The sequence below is a fragment of the Mustela nivalis genome (assembly GCF_964662115.1).
Source record: "Mustela nivalis genome assembly, chromosome: 7".
NCBI classification, from domain to species: Eukaryota; Metazoa; Chordata; class Mammalia; order Carnivora; family Mustelidae; genus Mustela; species Mustela nivalis.
The window spans coordinates 54,825,008-54,843,548 of NC_139026.1; the positions used below are offsets into that span (position 1 = coordinate 54,825,008).

An 18,541-nucleotide genomic window follows, 5' to 3' on the forward strand; every position below is an offset into this window, starting at 1 on the left:
AAAGCAATCACTTTCTGGAAGGTCAGACGTGTGGAGAAGTGAATCCAAGGCAACATATGGAAAGAGAGACCATGGTGGGAGGGGCTGGCTCCTGGCAAGTGGTAGAGCAGTGGAGCACAAAATCAGAAATTTTATAAGTCAGCTCTACTGAGGTACATTGCTCCAGAGGATAAGCCTGGGTGGAACCCTCATGGAGACAGTGTGGTTTTAGGACCCACGGGGTCACAGAAGGATCAGGGGTGTCTGAGTGAAGCAGAGCTTACAGGTATCAGAGCAGGGAAACCTGCTATAGAGATGGAGCTAAGGGGTGAGCACTCAGCTCTGAGTTACCTTAAACCGTGATCCCCAGTGTTATCGGGCTACTGCTCTTTGAGCAGGGACCCCAGAAATGGCAGATCTGGAGAGACTCACCTTCCTTCTCTGATGCAGGGATCTGCTGAGTTTGGGGACTCCAAATGGGACCCTGTGCCAGAGACAGAAATGCTCAGTCACAGGCCAGGTGAGCTTGGAGTGCAGCCAGAGACCAGGGAGACAGGAAGGATTGACTGCTTTTCTCCAAGGGTGTACAGAGGAGTACAGCCCCAAGCTCTCGGCTCCTCCGGCCAGAGATTGGGAGGCCACCATTTTCATTCCCGTCCTCCAAAGCTCTATGGAAAGCGTTCAGGGAACAAAAGCTCCTGATGGTGAACTCGAGCAGATTATTTAGCCTGGCCCCTGTCAAGGGCGGTGCAATTCTGCCTCAGGCAAAGACATTTGAGAATCATGGCAACAGGCCCCATCCCCAGAAGATCAGCAAGTAGATCCAACCAAGACCGGGTTTACTGATCAATGAGAACTGTGGAGATCCAGAGCTAGGGGAAAGCAACACATAGAATTCATGGCTTTTTTCCCATGATTCTTTAGTCTTTCAAAGTTAAATTTTTTAATTTTATTTTTTTCTTATTCTTTTTTTATTCTTCCTCTTTCTTACTTTAACGTTTTTTAACTATTTTATCTTATCAATACCTTTTTTATAATCTTTTAAAATTTTCATTGTTATAGTCATATTCTATACCTTCATTGTATTTAACCCTATTTTTTGTATACATATAGATTTTTCTTTCTTTAAAATATTGGGATACAGTTTCTTCTAAAAGATCAAAATATACCCTAAATGGAGCACATGGCTTTGTTCTAGTCTACAGCCTGATTGTATTCTTTCCTCTTTTTTTTTTAATCTTCTCTCAACTAACTTCTCATCTTACCAATTTCTTTTTTAGAATCTTTTTAAATTTTCATCTTTACAGTCATATTCCATCCCTTCATCGTGTTTACCCTTATTTTTGTGTATATATTTCTTTAAAATTTTGGGAGGCAGTTTCTTATAACAGACTAAAATACACCCAAAATACCAATTGTGTGGCTCTGTTCTATTCATGTATACATGAATAGATATACATATATATGTGTGTATATATACCATATATATGTATATATACACATGTGTATATATACACACATACATATATATACATGTATGTATATGCATACATGTGTATATACACGTGTGTGTATGCATGTATACATACGTGTGTGTGTGTGTGTGTGTGTGTGTGTGTGTGTATAGTCAACTAATTTTCAACAAAGCAGGAAAGAATGTCTAATGGAAAAAAGACAGTCTCTTCATCAAATGGTGGGAAAACTGGACAGCCACATGCAGAAGAATGAAACTGGACCATTTCCTTACACCATACACAAAAACAGACTCAAATAAAAGGCCTCAGTGTGAGCCAGGAACCATCAAAATCCTTGAAGAAAACACAGGCAGCAACCTCTTTGACCTCAGCCACAGCAACTTTTTCTTAGAGACATCCCCAGAGTCAAGGGAAGCAAGGGCAAAAATGAACTATTGGGACTCCATCAAGACAAAAAGCCTTTGCACAGCAAAGTAACAGTCAACAAAACAAAACAAAACAAAAGACAACTGTCAGAATGGAAGAAGATATTTTCAAATGATATCTCAGATAAAGGGCTAGTATCCAAAATCTATAAAGAAATTATCAAACCCAACACCTAATGAACAAATAATCTGATCAAGAAATGGGCAGGAAACATGAACAGACATTTCTGCAAAGAAGACCTCCAGATGGCCAACAGATACATGAAAAAGTGCTCCACATCATTCAGCATCAGGGAAATACAAATCAAAACCACAGTGAGATACCACCTCACACCAGTCAGAATGGCTAAAATTAACAAGTCAGGAAACAGGTGTTGGCAAGAATGTAGAAAAAGGGGAACCCTCCTACACTGTTGGTGGGAATGCAAGCTGGTGCAGCTCTGGAAAACAGTATGGAGGTTCACAAAAAGTTGAAAATAGAGCTACCCTATGACCCAGCAATCACACTACAGGGTATTTACCCTAAAGATACAAATGTAGGGATCCAAAGGGGCAGAGGCACCCCAATATTTATAGTACCAATGTCCATAATAGCCAAACTATGGACAGAACCTAAATGTCCATCAACAGATGAATGATAAAGCAGCTGTGAGAATACACACACACACACACATATGTGTATATATATATGTATGTATGTATATGAATATGTATGTATGTGTGTGTATATATATATATATACACACACACACACATATAGATATAGATACTATGCAGCCATCAAAAGAAACAAAATCTTGCCATTTGCAATGACATGAGTGGTATTATGGTATTATGGTATATATAGGGTATATATGGTATATATATATGGTATATATACTCTCTCTCTCTCTCTCTCTCTCTATATATATATATATATATATATATAAAATATAGGGTATTATGCTAAGTGAAATAAGTCAGTCAGAGAAAGTAATTATCATATGATCTCTCTGATATGAGAGATTTGAGAGCCAAGATGGGGGGTCATGGGGGAAGGGAGGGGAAAAAAAAGAAACAAGATGGGACCAGGAGGTAGACAAACCATAAGAGACTCTTAATCTCAGGAAACAAACTGAGGGTTGCTGAGGAGGGGGATGGGGTGGCTGAGTGATGGACATTGGGGAGGGTATGTGCTATGGTGAGTGCTGTGTATTATGTAAGACTGATGATTCATAGATCTGTACCCCTGAAGCTAATAATACATTTTATGTGAATTTTTTTTAAAGGAACTCTCAAAATTCAACAGTAAAAAAAAAAAAAAAAACCGAACAATCCAGTTAGAACACACACAAAACACATGAAGAGACCTATCACCAAAGTAGATATAGAGATGACAAATAAACACTTCATTATTAGACATTAGAGAAATATGCATTAAAACCACTATGAAAAATGATCCCATACCCACCAGAATGGCTAAAATAAAAAGTAATGACAATACCAAATTCTGACAAAGATGCAGAGAAAATGAACTGCTAGTATATTGCTGGTGGTAATATAAAATGGTAGGATTTGGCAGGTGTTTTTTTTTGTTTTGTTTTGTTTTTGTTTTTTTATTTTCAAACTAAAATGCCATTATAACCCAGAAATTTAGCTCCTGGGCATTTATATCAGAGATATGAAGACATATTTACACAAAAATCTGTACACCAATATTTGTAGCAGCTTTATTCATAATAATTCCACATTAGAAACCACCCAAATGTCCTTCAGCAGATGAATGATTAAACAAATGTAGTCCATCCAGACCTTGGAACACTACTCAGTAGTAAAAGGTAATAAACTATCAACAGATGTGGTAACATAGGTAAAGCTCCAGTGAATTATGCTGAGTGAAAAAAAATCCAGTTCCAAAAAGTTACATATTGCATGATTTCATTCATGTAACATTCTTGAAATGCCAAAATGATAGAAACAGGATAGAATAGGTGTGGCCAGGGGTTATGGAGGGAGTAGGACCCAGAGGGAAGGGGATGTGGCTATAAATGACAACATGAAAAATCCTTATAATGATCAAGGTATTTTGTATCTTGACTCTATCAATGTCAATATCCTTGTTAGGATACTATACTATAGTTTCGCATGATGTCACCATTGAGGATAAAGGGTGCATGGAATCTTTACTATTTCTTTTTATTAAAAGATTTTATTTTATTTATTTTTTATATTTTCTGGTTTTTTAAGTAATTTCTACACCCAGCGTGGGGCTTAAACTCACAATCCCAAGATCAAGAGTCACATCCTCCACCAACTGAGCCAGCCAGGGGCCCTGGGATCTTTATCATTTCTTACAAGTGCATGGAAATCTACATTTATCTCAAAATTAAAAGTTTAGTTTTTCAAAACAAGAACCAAAAAAGCCTTATTTTTCATAAGTTTTCAAGGTTCAGCTAATATAGACCAGGTGGCTCTGTTGATCTTGGCTGGCCTTCCGTGTGTGTGTGTGTGTGTGTGTGTGTGTGTGTGTGTGTGTAGGGGTTTAGGGGATCGAGGCTAGGCTCCTCTGTGCCAGCTGGAGAACTTGACTCTGTTCCATACCTCTCATCCTCAGTAGGCAGGCCTGAATATATTCTCATGGCTACTGAACAGTACCTAAGAAAGCAAGCTCTAATGGACAAACCTCCCTCAAGCCTGGGCTTCAGTCTTGGCTTTGACATTGTAAAGGCTTAGCCTTACAACTTAGCCCAGAATCGAAGGCAAGGCAGATCATTTTAGTAATGATGGAAAGACACCACAAGGTCACAGGCATTGGCACCGGGAGAGAGGAGCAGCTAGGGCCATGAAGGACTCTACCCCACCATCCAGGATCACCTCCAGGACAGAAACCACCCCTGGCCACTCTTTCCTCTTCTGGGCAGTCTGTGGCTATTCTGTGTTGTTTCCAGGGCCTTACGGATCTCAGTGTTTCTTGGCCAAAGAGAGGTCAGTGGGGAAGAGAATATACAACCTTTAAGACCTTCGTGCACTGACAGTCTGCCTCGACACGTACCACTCCCACGTGCCTCCACCTTTCTCAGCCTCAGTCTTTACTTTCTCCACCACCCGCACCTGATTCTCTTCCCACTATATCTTCTAGAATCCTGTGCCTTTCCTAGCACTCACCAGACTTTATTTTATTAGAATCCCTGTCCAAAGTCACCAAGATCAGTTCTTTCAGCCTCCCATTTCCTCATTTGTAAGACGGATAATAGCAGTACCTATGCGGCTCCATTGGTGTTGATGTGAGGATGAAACAATGTAATTCACAGAATGAGTTTACCCTGCTTGCTGCGTAGTAATTCCTCAATAAATGGCAGTGGCTTTATTTTCTTTTAAGATGGAAGCAAGGGGTGTGCTTAGTCTAACTGTAGGCCGTTAAAAGCACCCCAGCATTCCGAGTGAGAACTCTGAAAATACTTCCCCATGGAAACACCATTCTACACCGTGACTATATTCTGTCCGACTATTATTACCCCTAACAATTCTATGGTCCTGGTGTTTTAGCTTTAATCCTGCACGTTCAACGGGCTCTCCTGGATGGGCCTGGCAAACTAATCACCATGAGGAACATTACTGCAGGGGGAAAATGTGAGTTCCAAACAAGGCCCTTACAAACGAACTTTGGAAATAGAACCCACTCTTAAGTTTGGTATTGCCTAGAAATGAATGTTACGCAGGCAGATACTTTGAGACTGTAAATGAATCAGGCTGATGAACAGCAGATATTCTACTGACCTGGGCTCTCTGAGCAAGAGCCTTATGAATGAGGCCAGATGGCAGAAGAGCTCAGGGCCAAGGGTAGGAAGCAAAACTGTGTTGTAAAGAAAACCAGGTAGAGCTTAGGGGAGGGGGCCTAATGGAATGTCACAATCAATACCTGCAGCAGTTAGGGAGACATCTTGGAAAGGAGGCTCAAAAACGGGGAAAACAGGGGCACCTGGGTGGCTCAGTGGGTTAAAGCCTCTGCCTTCAGCTCAGGTCATGATCGCAGGGTCCTGGGATCGAGCCCCGCATCGGGCTCTCTGCTCCGCAGCGAAGCCTGCTTCCCTTCCTCTCTCTCTGCCTGCCTCTCTGCCTGCTTGTGATCTCTGTCTGTCAAATTAAATAAATAAATAAATAAATAACGGGGAAAACAGGGACCTGAGAGCAACACCAGAGGGGTACCTACTAAATGCTGAGAAGCCTATGAAAATCAAAAGATTGTAGCCAGAAGCTTACAGAAGTCTATCCAGGACCCAGACAGGAAAGAAATAGCTAGGACCATAATTTGAAAATGAAATGGAATGGCAAGAAGAAACAGAAAAACTGTACCTTCAAGTCTAAAAGCCCAGAAGGGACGGGTTTGGGCCTCCAGGTGGAAGGGCTTGTTACGTTTTGAATAATGCAGTGACCCGAAACTAAGCTGCAAGGTTTCAAGATACAACCAGGAGACACTCAGGACTTTTCACTGTAGTAAATGTTCAGCATGAAGTTGACCTTCTGAGTGCACGGGACAGCAGTGAGCAGGACAGGAAAACGCAATGGAAGGGATATTGCAAGAAACACAGCAAGTGGGGAGAGGAGCTGGCTTTTCGTGGAGATAGTCTCCTTTAGCACACCGGGCTCATGAGAGCCAAGAAGGCACCTGAGTGCCATCCCTGGACCCAGGTCTGCCAGGCTCGGTCTCAAACCAGTGAGTGCACCAGGCACCCCTCCCATCTGCTGTGTCTGGGACTCCACGTGGACCCTAACACTGCACCAAGATCGTTAGTGTTGCTGAAACACAGCTAGCTAACAAGGACGCTCAGGGATGTAGCCTATATTCCTGCCTACTGCATCTCTGACAGTGGGATCCCTCTCTTTGAATAAGTTCACTGATGGGCTCTCACTTCTCATGAGACTCCCATGTCCTCGTTAAAGCACTGTCATGTGCAGAATTCTCTCCAATCAGCTGGATCATATCCGCCCTCTGGTGACTCCCAGCCCCCAGTCCTCATTCTGCTCTCCGGGGCTAAGTAGTTAAGTCTAATCCTCCCTCCCCCTGAGACTGAGTTCCATTCCCCTTAAATCGTCACCCTTCTAGGATAAATGGTCCACATTACACAACCTTAATGACTAAGTTGATGAGCATTTCCTGATGGTCTTGATGTGAGCAGAGCTCAGGGCCCATGCTGAGTAAGTTGTCTCTTTGCTCTTCAGGTCAACAAGATGAACACAGAAGCATGGATAATGAACTCTAAAACAAAGAAGACTGGTAAGTATCATTTTAAAATGTTCAGAACTTGCTATGGTGTAGCTCTGGGGAAAGCGTAGACTAGTTCTCATTGGGGGATCTGAAGAGGCCTCTAAGAAGTGGGATTTGAGCTGGGACTTGAAAGATTTTGGCAAGCAAATGCACGGAAGGAGGCAGGTGGGGAGTGAACTGAACAGAGGACATGGGCTGGAGGACCCTGGTCCTTAATTTCCTACTTGATCTTGAGCATATTTAAAATGAGGGCCCTAGGGGCACCTGGGTGGCTCAGGCGTTAAGTGTCTGCCTTCGGTTCAGGTCATGATCCCAGGGTCCTGGGATTGAGCCCCACATCGGGCTCCCTGCTCAGGAGGAAGCTTGCTTCTCCCTCTCCCACTCCCCCTGCTTGTGTTCCCTCTCTTGCTGTGTCTCTCTCTGTCATATAAATAAACATCTTTGAAATATATATAAAAAATAAAATAAGATAAAATAAGATAAACTAAATGATCTCTAGTGTGTAGTGATAGAGACCCCAAAGGTCTGAGTCAGAACATTCCAACTTAGGCAAGAATCCAAAAGTATGATCCCTGCTCATATTAAGGGAGTGGTGTGAGTGTTTGGAACAGGTGGCGGAGGGGGATAAGAGGAGGATTCTTCCTTCACTGTTCTTCCTGACACACTGATACAGCATCCTTCACCATCCTGACCATGTCATTTTGGGACACTGACAATGTCCTTCTTAGAATAGCACTTGCTATGAGCCAGACGCCTTTGGAAGCATCATATATTTACACTTACATCCCACTGAATCCTCAGAACAACGCTCTGAGATAAGTACAAATTTGATCCTTCCCATTTTACAGATGAGAAAACAGAGGCACCAAGAGATTAAATACCTTGCCCAAAGTTCCTTGAGCAAGTTTTACAGCAAAGCCGGGATTTGAACTTAGGGAATCTGGCTTCTGCTTTACTTTTCCAATAAAAACAACAAGAGCAGAATGGGGCGCAGCCCTGTAGGCATGCTCTGCCTCACGGGGGGAGAGGTCTATGACACTGTCTCTCCTCACGCATTCCCATTACTTGGCCTAAGACAACACCAGCTTTCTCGGCAGCCGTGGCACTTCAGTGATTCATGCTGAGTGGGCACTTCCCTAAAGCCCCTAAAACACTTTGAACAGCAGGTGCTCCCAAACCAGGTCAGTCCCATTCTGCTTCTGCACAGTTGGTTAGTTATCCCAAACACTGGGTTTTCCTTTAAGCCCTATGATAGACTAGGTCTTAGCTCATAGTTTCACCCGACAATAATTCTGAAACACCATATGTTAGCCGACGTTCTCTCTCCCAGCTTAGTAATAATATAACATGAATGGCTACGGGTCAATGGAGCATTCCTTAACTGAATGTTTTTCTGATGGTATCTTCTATGATCATTTAGTCTTTACATGAAGTCTTTTATGACTGTTGTTACTGCTATTCCCATTTAAGGGGACAGAAAATCAAGGCTAGTGAAGTTAGGAACCTTACTCGACACCCAGTTAGGAAGTGACGGACCTAAGGTTCGTATCCAGGATTGTCCAATTCTGGAGCCAGAACTCATCCATATGCTTTCTCACCTCTTTGCATTATCCATAAGCTTACCATTATCTAAGTCAATCACAAAGAAATGTCAAACAGAATCAAGGACATAACTCAGAGGGAAATCCCATCCCTCCAGACACATATAAACCAATTACCCATGTAGTCATACAGAGAGGGAGGAATTTTTTACATATCGTATAGAAAGGCCAGAGAAGTGCAGCAGTTTGCCCGAGCTCACACACCAAGGGAAGAAAGGAGATGGGAAAGAAAACAATCCAGAGAGCTCAGACCCTTCATTCCACCAGCACACACTTGGAGTGGAAATGAGTAGAAATAAACCCAGAAAGTTTTGTGATTGCAGCATTCTAGACTGCAATTCTCCAACTTGTTCACATGCATCTCACGACAATCTTTATCAAAATCCTTGCCTGAGTGAGAGGGCACTTTACCAAACACAACCCCTGACCCACGGGAGATGGGATGAGTTGGCCATGACCAACTCTCAGTGAACACTCGGAACCCCGCATTCTAACAGTTCGTAAATCATCCGTTTACTACTGTGGTATAGGATTTTTTTTTTCTTTTGAAGATTTTTATTTATTTATTTATTTGACAGAGAGAGAGACACACACACACTGAGAGAGGAAACACAGAGGGAGTAGCAGAAGGAGAGGCAGGTTTCCCGTTGAGCAGGGAGCCTGATATGGGGCTCAATCCCAGGACCCTGGGATCTTGACCTGAGCTGAAGGCAGACACTTAGCTGACTGAACCACCCAGGTGCCCCATCTTTTGTCATTAATATTTTCAAGAACTTCAGGGCAGGCTGGCACTCCAGGCCTATACCACTCCTTTGTATTTGCTTTTTGTCCTAGCCACTGACAAAAATTCTGTTCTTGACTGCACCCCAGCCAGGCTCCTCTGGCCCAAAGAGGCCCCATCCTTGGGCATGTTCCCTAAGAGCCCAGTTTTACAAGAATCCTGCCAAGTTGGTTTAGCCAGAATCCCCCACCCTTGATATCTGACCAGATCCTTCATTTCCAACCATCCCCCAGGGAACGTCTGGCCACCCTGGCCTGCCTCCAGCAAGAATCCTATCAGGTTGGTTTAGCCAGATTCCCCTCCTTATCCCTGATTCTTCTTCTTGCAATTTTCTATCCACTGACCCCTCCACCCTGCTCCTTGGCTAGGAAGTCCCACTATTCGCAGCCAGATTCAAAGCTAAGCCCAGTCCCCCTCTCCTACTGCAAAACTTCAATGCAGGGTCCCTCTACCTAGTCCTGAATATTGTCTACCTTATCATTTTAACAAGTGACAGAGTAACTTTTTAACAATAACTCCTTTGGGTACCTTTTACACGTGTTCTTTTAAAGTGAGAGCTCATGCAAGAACTTCCATTCAGCCTCAGAATCAAATGTCTTGTCTTGGCTTCCTTCTCCAGATGATTCCCTTCTACTTCCTACCTAATAAGAGGCAGAATCAGGGTTCAGCTCCAACCTATTAGCCTATACAGCCAGAGCCCTTATGATACTGTCTTATTTCTAAATGGGTCAATAAATCTGTTAAAAACAGTCAATGCTAGCACCTTAAGATCTCTATCCAAATGCCTCTCAATGAATTAGACAATCAAAGAAGAGTCTGACGGAAACATGAGGTGCAGAGAATGAATTGATTTAACCAATGTTAGGAGATAATTTCTTCAAAGGTAAAAAAAAAAAAAAAAAAAAAAACCAACCTGGGTAAAGTGGTAAGGACAGCTTGTAAACAGTAGAATACTACTGCCATGGGGAAAAGAGTCCAGTGTGAGCTGCACTAAACTTGGATTTGCTCAGGGATGAATGGGTATTTCAAAGGGAGAATGAGAGCCAGTGAGCTGCAGTAAACTTGGATTTGCTCAGGGATGAATGGGTATTTCAAAGGGAGAATGAGAGCCAGTGAGCTGCAGAGAGTGAAAAATTTCAAAACAGACTGAGAGCTGGGTCCATGCAAAACCATCTGGGTTGGTTGGGCTCCAACCCTCCCACAGAGACAGCAGACAGGGGCCCTGAGCTCAGGTGTTGGCTGGAAAAAACAGTACGTTCTTTTGTGATTCTTGAGTTTGCTGGGCAAGCACACTAAGGGAGCTTAGCTAGGCCACTGTAGGGTACAGATGAGGCCATGTGCTCTTGGAAATTATGTTAGAGCTCCATTCAAGTCTTTACGGGCCAAGGTTGAGGCTCAGTCAATAAAGAGCTCAGAATGAGTCTGGTTAGATTATGGTCAAAGAGAACCTTTGTCAACTCCTACATAATAAAAAAGAACATGTCAAATATTGTATTTACCTTATTAATGGAGGGTGAAACTTTGTGCTTCAAATTCTCCATCTCTCAAGGGAGAACTCAAACTGTGACCCATTTATAGTCAGCTAAGGAATACTGGAATCAATGACAAACAGAGGCAAACTGGAAAAACAGGTCAGTACCCTAGGACAATCAAGAGCCCCATTCCTCTGGGAAACCATCTGCATTTTAATGGAAAGAACACTTTGCTGTTACTATCAGCCTTCTTTAAGTCAGCTTTGGTCTTATTGAGTTGTAAAATAACCCAATTGATGGAAAGCCCGCAAAGGTGCACATAGATATAAAATCAAAAAATCTCCAAGGGCTCCAACATTCCACTGAAAAGATATGCAATAATATCTTTTGGTCAATTTCAAAATCTTCTTGTTTTTCCCCATACAGCTCAACAGCAGTAAAAGTGATTCAAGAAAATAAAAAAATAATAAAATAATAAAAAAATAAAAATAAAAATAAAAAAAGAGGGAGAGCCTGGGTGGCTCAGTCAGTTAAGCATCTACCTTCAGCTCAGGTCATGATCTCAGGGTCCTAGGATCAAGCCCCACATAGGGTTTTCTGCTTGGATGGGAGTCTATTTCTCCTCCTCCCTACTGTTCATCTCTCTCCTCTCTCTCTCAAATAAATAAACAAAATATTAAAAAAAAAATTAAAAAGGTGATTGAAAAACATCAATGATCAGGGATAGGTCTATACAGTAAGTATGAAGAAGACAGTCAGTTTCAGTGGTTAGGTTCCTGAACTCTGAAGCCTGGCCACCTAGGCTCCCTCAAATTCCAACTTCGCCACTTTTGATTGTGTTATGTTGGGCAATTTTACTCAGTTTCTTTGTGCTTCAAATTCCCCATCTGTAAGATGGGCATAACTAGTAATTATTACATAGCTGAGTTAATCGCTGATAAAAGTTCAGTAAATTACAGATGCCACCGTGATGCCTGTTGGAGCCTGTGGCCATGAAAGCATGCCTATCTTTAGTCTACAAGGCAGGCTTGGCTAGGCCAGAATTCTATCTTCATGATCACTAAATTCTACACCAGGGTCAACATTAATTCTTCCTCCCAAGTTTCCCATTGCTTCTAGTAGACTAACCAGTTCTTCTTTCCCACGCATAATATTCGAGTGTAGGCAAAATTTATCACCATTGCTTCCTTTGACTTTAGAGATGACATTAGCATCAAGTACAAGGTTCTCTTTGTTTGTTGGGAATGTTTAGTGAAAGTCAAGTTAGTTTAAGTCTGCTGTCACAATTAAACTCTGCTTCTGTGCCAGTGTGATCTCTGTAACCACCATCCATCTTCCTTCTGGTCATAACAACTCCCCAAGACTATCACTTTAATTCCTTTATTTTGTCTTCACTCATACATTCTAACCACAACTTACCACATCTCTATTTGTAGATGACATATTATAACTCTAACCACAACTTACAACTTACTCATACATTCTAACCATAACTTAGAGGAGGGTGAAAACTTCACCTGGGACCCTGCAAATTAGACAAAGGCAGATTAACAACAGAAAAACAAATATAAGTTTATTAACACATACAACTTACATACACATGGGAGAAACTCAGTGATGAGTAACTCAAAGGGGTGGCTAGAACTTGGGACTTATATAACATCTTAACAGATGAACAATACATCTCCACAACTATAGCAAACAAAGAAGCCATTATTAATAGGCATGTAAGCACTGGCTGTGGCCATCCCCTAGGGCTCTGAGCAGAAGGAACAGGCAAAAATTCTCACTTTAGAGTCTTACCCAGGAAAGTTTGTACTTTACAAGTTGCTGCCCAAGGGTCTTGCATCTAAGTGCTAACTGCAATCCTTCCCAGAGCCTGAAAGAGCTGATGGACACTTCCCCTGCCTCCTCCCTCCTACTGACTCCAATAGTAAAACCAAATTGTTGGTATCTCCTTGGAAGGATCTTATCAAAACATCTAGTGTCCCAACTTTTAAGATTGCCACCTGAAGAATGGGCTGCCAAATCCCCCAGCTCTGATAGCCAACATAGCTTGCCTCTGCCTTCTCTCTCTAGCCCACTCCAAATCACCAGCATCTCCCTGGAAGGAACTTCTCTGGCACCCCAGCTTTTGCAGATGCCAGCCAAAGGATGGACCCCCGGATCACCTGGTTCTAAAAGCCAACAGGGCTTGTATTCACAGATCCCACAGGACTATAGCAACCAGTGAAGAAGTTCTTAAATGCATGCAGGGGTGCCCACCATCACAGCTGTACACTGAGAACCTGTGCAAAGGAAGCAGGCAAAAAAGCCCACCTCCCAGTTTCTACTGGAAGAACTCTAATTACATACTTTCCCAGCTGCTGCCTAAGGGTTTGGCTTCCAATCAGCCAGCATCTAGGTGCAAACTATGATTCTACCCTTTGGGACACAGACAGACTTTGGTACACCCTCAGCTATTGGGCGCCACTAAGAACAAAGCTTAGATCATCACAAACTTTTGAGAGACAACCAAGAACCACTAGTAAAGATATTGAATCAGTACTCAAAAACCTCCCCACAAAGATAATAAAGATGGCTTCATTGGTAAATTATACTAAACATTTAAAGAATTAATACCAATACTTCTCAGTCTCCAAAAAAATAGAAGGCAAGGGAATACTTCCAAACTCATTTTATAATATCAACATTACCCTGATACCAAAACCAGGCAAGAATACTACAAGAGAAGAAAATTAAAGACCAAAGTCCCAGATGAACATAGATGCAAAAACCCTCAAAAAATATTAGCAAACCAAATTCAATCATACATTAAAAGAACCAATACACTATAATCAAGTGGGATTTATTCCAGGGATGCAAGGATGGTTCAATATTCACAGATCAATACGACCACTCCATACAATAAAATGGAAGATAAAAATCATTTGACCATCTCAGTAGATGCAGAGAAAACATTTGACTAAAGTCAATTCATCTCATGACAAAAACTCTCAAGAAACTGACTATATAAGGAACACACCTCAACATAATAAAGACCAAATATGACAAACCCACAGCTAACATCATACTCAGTGGTGAAAACTGAAAGCTTTTCCTCTAAGATCAGGAGAAAAAAAAGGATGCCCACTCTAGCCATTTCTAGTCAACATAATACTAGAAGTCCTAGCCAGAGCAATTGGGCAAGAGAAAGAAGTAAAAGATATCCAAACAAGAGAGGAAGAAATAAAATCATCTCTATTTGTAGATGACATATTATAACTCTAAAGACTCCGCCAAAAAAACCCTGTTAGATCTACTAAATGAATTCAATAAATTTCAGATACAAAACGCAATACACAAAAATGAGTTGCATTTATATATACTAACAATGAACCAATGGTAAAAGAAAACAATCCCATTTATAGTATCCATTTTACAGTAGCATCAAAAATAATAAAACATGGAGTGCCTGGGTGGCTCAGAGGGTTAAAGCCTCTGCCTTCGGCTCAGGTCATGATCCCAGGGTCCTGGGATCAAGCCCGCATCGGGCTCTCTGCTCGGCGAGGAGTCGGCTTCCCTTCCTCTCTGCCTACTTGTGATCTGTGTGTGTCAAATAAATAAAATCTTTTAATAAAATAATAATACTAATAATAAAACACTTCAGCATGAATTTAACCAAGGAGACAAAAATTTATACCCTGAAAACTATAAAACATTGGTGTAAGAAATTTTAAAAGACACAAATAAATGGGTAGATATTCATGTTCATGGATGGGAAGAATTAATACTGTTAAAATGTCCATACTACCCAAAGTCATACACAGATTCAGTGCCATCCCTATCAAAATCCCATTGGCATTTTTCACAGAAATGGGAAAATAATCCTAAAATTTGTAAGGATCCACACAAAATTCTAAAGAGCTAAATCAATCTTGAGCAAGAAAAACAAAACTAGAGGCAACACACTTCCTGATTTCAAACTATATTACAGACTGTAGTCATCAAATCAGTATGATATTGGCATTAAAAACAAATACATAGATCCATGGAACAGAAGAGAAAGACAAAAAACAAACCCATGTGTATAAGGTCAATTAATTTTCATCAAAGCAGCCAAGAATATGCAATAGGGAAAGGATAGTCTCTCAAATAAATGGTGTTAGGAAAACAGGCTATCTTCCTGCAGATGAATGAAACTCGAGTCCTACCTTATACCACACACAAAAATTAATAAAATTGATTAAAGACTTGATCATAAGACCTGAAACTGTAAAACTGTTAGAAGAAAACATGAGTTAAACTCTTTGGCATTGGTCCTGGTGATGATTTTTTTGGATTTGACACTAACAGCAAAGGGAACAAAAGCAAAAATAAGCAAATGAGACTACATCAGACTAAAAACCTTCTGCATAGCAAAGGAAACCACCAACAAAATGAAAAGTCAGTGTATGCTGTGGGAGAAAACATTTGTAAAGAAAATGTCCACTAAAGGGTTAATATCCAAACTGTACAAGGAACTCACACAACTTAATGGCACAGAAACTGCCAGTTTTGTAAATGGGCAAAGAACCTCCCCCAGACATTTTGCCAAGGAAGAGTTACAGCCAGCCATCAGCACATGAAAAGGTGCTTGTATTCTCTAATCATCAAGGAAATGCAAATCAAAACCATGATAAGTATCAACTCACACCTGCTAGGTTGCCTCTTATCAAAAAGGCGAGAAGTAGTAAATGCCCTTGAGGCTGTGGAGAAGAAGGGAACTCTCCTGGGCTGCTAGTGGGAACGTCAACTGGGAACACACACTATGGAAAACGATGTGAAGTTAACTCAAGAAACAGACATAAAATATTTTCAACCTTAAAAGAGAAGGAAACCTTGCCATTTGTGACAACATGAAGGAGCCTGGAGGGCATTATGCTAATTGAAATAAGCCAGACAGAGGAAGACAAATATTGCATGGCCTCACTCATGAGACAAGAACAAACTCACAGAGACAGTGTAGAGTGCTGGCAGGAGCTGGGGGTAGGGAAATAGGAGGAGGTTAAAGGTTACAAAGTGTGTTATAAGATGTGTAAGATCTGACGATCTAATGTATAGCATGGTGACTATATGGCTGATAAGACTGTATTGTAATATCAAAATTTAAGAGAACTTAACGTGTTCTCAAGTGATGAATGTGCTAATTAACTCTGTGATGAAGATTCTCTCATACGCATCAAATACGTTTCATATATCAAATCAAGATGTACATTTTAAACGTATTACAATTTTATTTGTCAGTTACACCTCAGTAAAGCTGAGGGGGGACAATAAATTTGTACAGAAGTGACAAAGCAAAGTAAAAGGGCTTTTGGGCTTTTGGGGATGGTAAACCGTGGGCAGGTAAATATATATGGGGAAACTAATGGGAGATTAGAGTTGTTGTAGTAAGGTTTCTCTGTCGATTCCTCTCGTGCCAGCTCTAGGCTGGGAAGAGTCTGGTGTAGTCTCCTGTGGTTCAGAATCATCCTTCTTAATCAGGCAGAAGGCCGACTTTTTCTTGTGTCGGCTTCTTCTTAATTGCTCTCAGCTCAAAATACTCCTGGGGGCCAAAGTGGCATGTTTTGAAGTACTTTAGTCTGAACCCCTTCACAGATAGACTTTGTAACAAATGGTGCTTCTCCTCTGCTCCTTTTTTCCCCTCAAATGTTTCATTTTGAACCAGTTGTGCTCCTTTGTTGCTTCATTTCATCCAGTTTCATCACTGAGATTGAAAGAAAGATGAGAGTCAGCCCCAGAATAACATGGTGTCCATTCCAAAGTCTGGACTCATCTGGACTTTCTTTTTTTTTTTTTTTTTTTAAAGATTTTATTTATTTATTTGACAGAGAGAAATTACAAGTACACTGAGAGGCAGGCAGAGAGAGAGAGAGAGAAGGAAGCAGGCTCCCTGCTGAGCAGAGAGCCCGATGTGGGACTCGATCCCAGGACCCTGAGATCATGACCTGAGCCGAAGGCAGCAGCTTAACCCACTGAGCCACCCAGGCGCCCCTCATCTGGACTTTCAAGTCTTATTTGGTATTCACTTGATGCTCACTTACAGAGATGGGCAAAAACCCCAGCGTCTTCCTGAGGGTGAGCTTCTTATCATACCTCCAAACACATAGGGATTTTTCCCTTGGACATAGTTCCCATAATAATTTAAACAAATTCCAGAATCTAAGATTAAGGCAAACTGAAAATAAATGTAACAATTTCAAAAATAGCCATCATTGGGGCGCCTGGATGGCTCAGTGGGTTATAGCCTCTGCCTTTGACTCAGGGCATGATCTTGGGGTCCTGGGATCAAGCCCCGAATCGGGCGCTCCGCTCAGCGGGGATCCTGCTTCTCCCTCTCCCTCTGCCTGCCTCTCCGCCTACTTGTGATCTCTGTCAAATAAAAAAATAAAATCTTAAAAAAAAAAAAAAAAACATCGTCCATAATTCAACTCCTAGGAATCATTCCTTAGGAAACAATACAAAATACGGGCAAAGATGACAAAACTATACTCTGCAACATCGTTTGTAGTGGCAAACACATGAAAATAAACAGAACATTTGGCAAATAGCTGCCTGGCGGAATAATTTTAGTGCTTCCATTCCCTGGACTTAACGCAGCCATTAAAAATTCTATTTCAAAATATGTTAACGCAGCCATTAAAAATTCTATTTCAAAATATGTTGGTGTGGAGATAACCTTATGATAGAGGTTAAATGCAAAAAGCAAGTCAGAAGGGGCACCTGGCTGCCTCAGTTGGGAGAGCACCGGGCTCTTGATCTCAGGGTGATGAGTTCAAGCCCATTCGGCACACAGCCTACTTAAAGAAATGAAAGTCACAAAGCTATGATAACATCTTAACTATGTAAAACCATGTACATTGTATTTGTTCAGGAATCCTTCTGGTTGAAAGAAACACTCTAATTAGCTGAATTTTTTAAAAAATGCTTTGGTAAAAGGTATCTTCCAACCCCCCGGTGGCAAGTGGAGAGCTCTGAGGAACCAGGCAGCACTGTCTCCTACTCCCCGGGACCTTATTGCTCCCCGGGACCTTATTGCTCCCCAGTTCTCTCTTGATTGATTAGTTCCTCCATCACTTTGTCTGCCAGCTTTTACTCCTCCGCTGTGTGGGACCCAAGCATGACCTCCCAGTGAAAACACCCAGAAGAGACTGGTTGGAATCCCAGTAACATAGTTCCAAATTTCCAGCTTATGGAATTGAACTGGCCCAGCTTGGGTAATAGGCAATCCGCCTCTCATCCAGTTGGCTGTGATTAGACAGGCAAAGGGTCATTTTGTCCAGGGCCAGGGTGCCTCCCCATAAGTGCATAATAGGAAGTGGTGCAAAAGGGAAGGGAGTGGACAGGGCAGACGCTCGAGAGGTAGTTAGACGTTATTGTCATAGAAGGAAATACACCAAATTTTTAATAACATTTACCAACTGACGGGATCATGATGGGCTTAATTTATGTATATGCTATTTTACATACAAGTTTTCTATAACACTATGTATTTTTAGAATCAGGAGAAAAGTGGGTTTGGTTTTTTGGTTTTTTTGTGTG

The 18,541-nt window shown here is 41.6% G+C and overlaps 1 protein-coding gene across 7 annotated transcripts in view; it reads left to right on the forward strand.

Annotated features, from left to right (window-relative positions):
• Nucleotides 1-18,541, forward strand: part of BCL2L14 (BCL2 like 14) — a 54,039-nt gene that overhangs the window by 12,211 nt on the left and 23,287 nt on the right. For 4 of the 7 annotated variants that reach the window (XM_082738695.1, XM_082738693.1, XM_082738694.1 and 1 more), the window contains exons 1-2: nucleotides 5,395-5,488; nucleotides 7,079-7,133. The gene's annotated coding sequence lies outside the window, so the exon portion shown is untranslated. Of the gene's footprint in view, nucleotides 1-5,394; nucleotides 5,489-7,078; nucleotides 7,134-18,541 lie in introns of those variants that run through there. The other 3 variants (XM_082738699.1, XM_082738696.1, XM_082738698.1) reach the window with 1 other exon arrangement.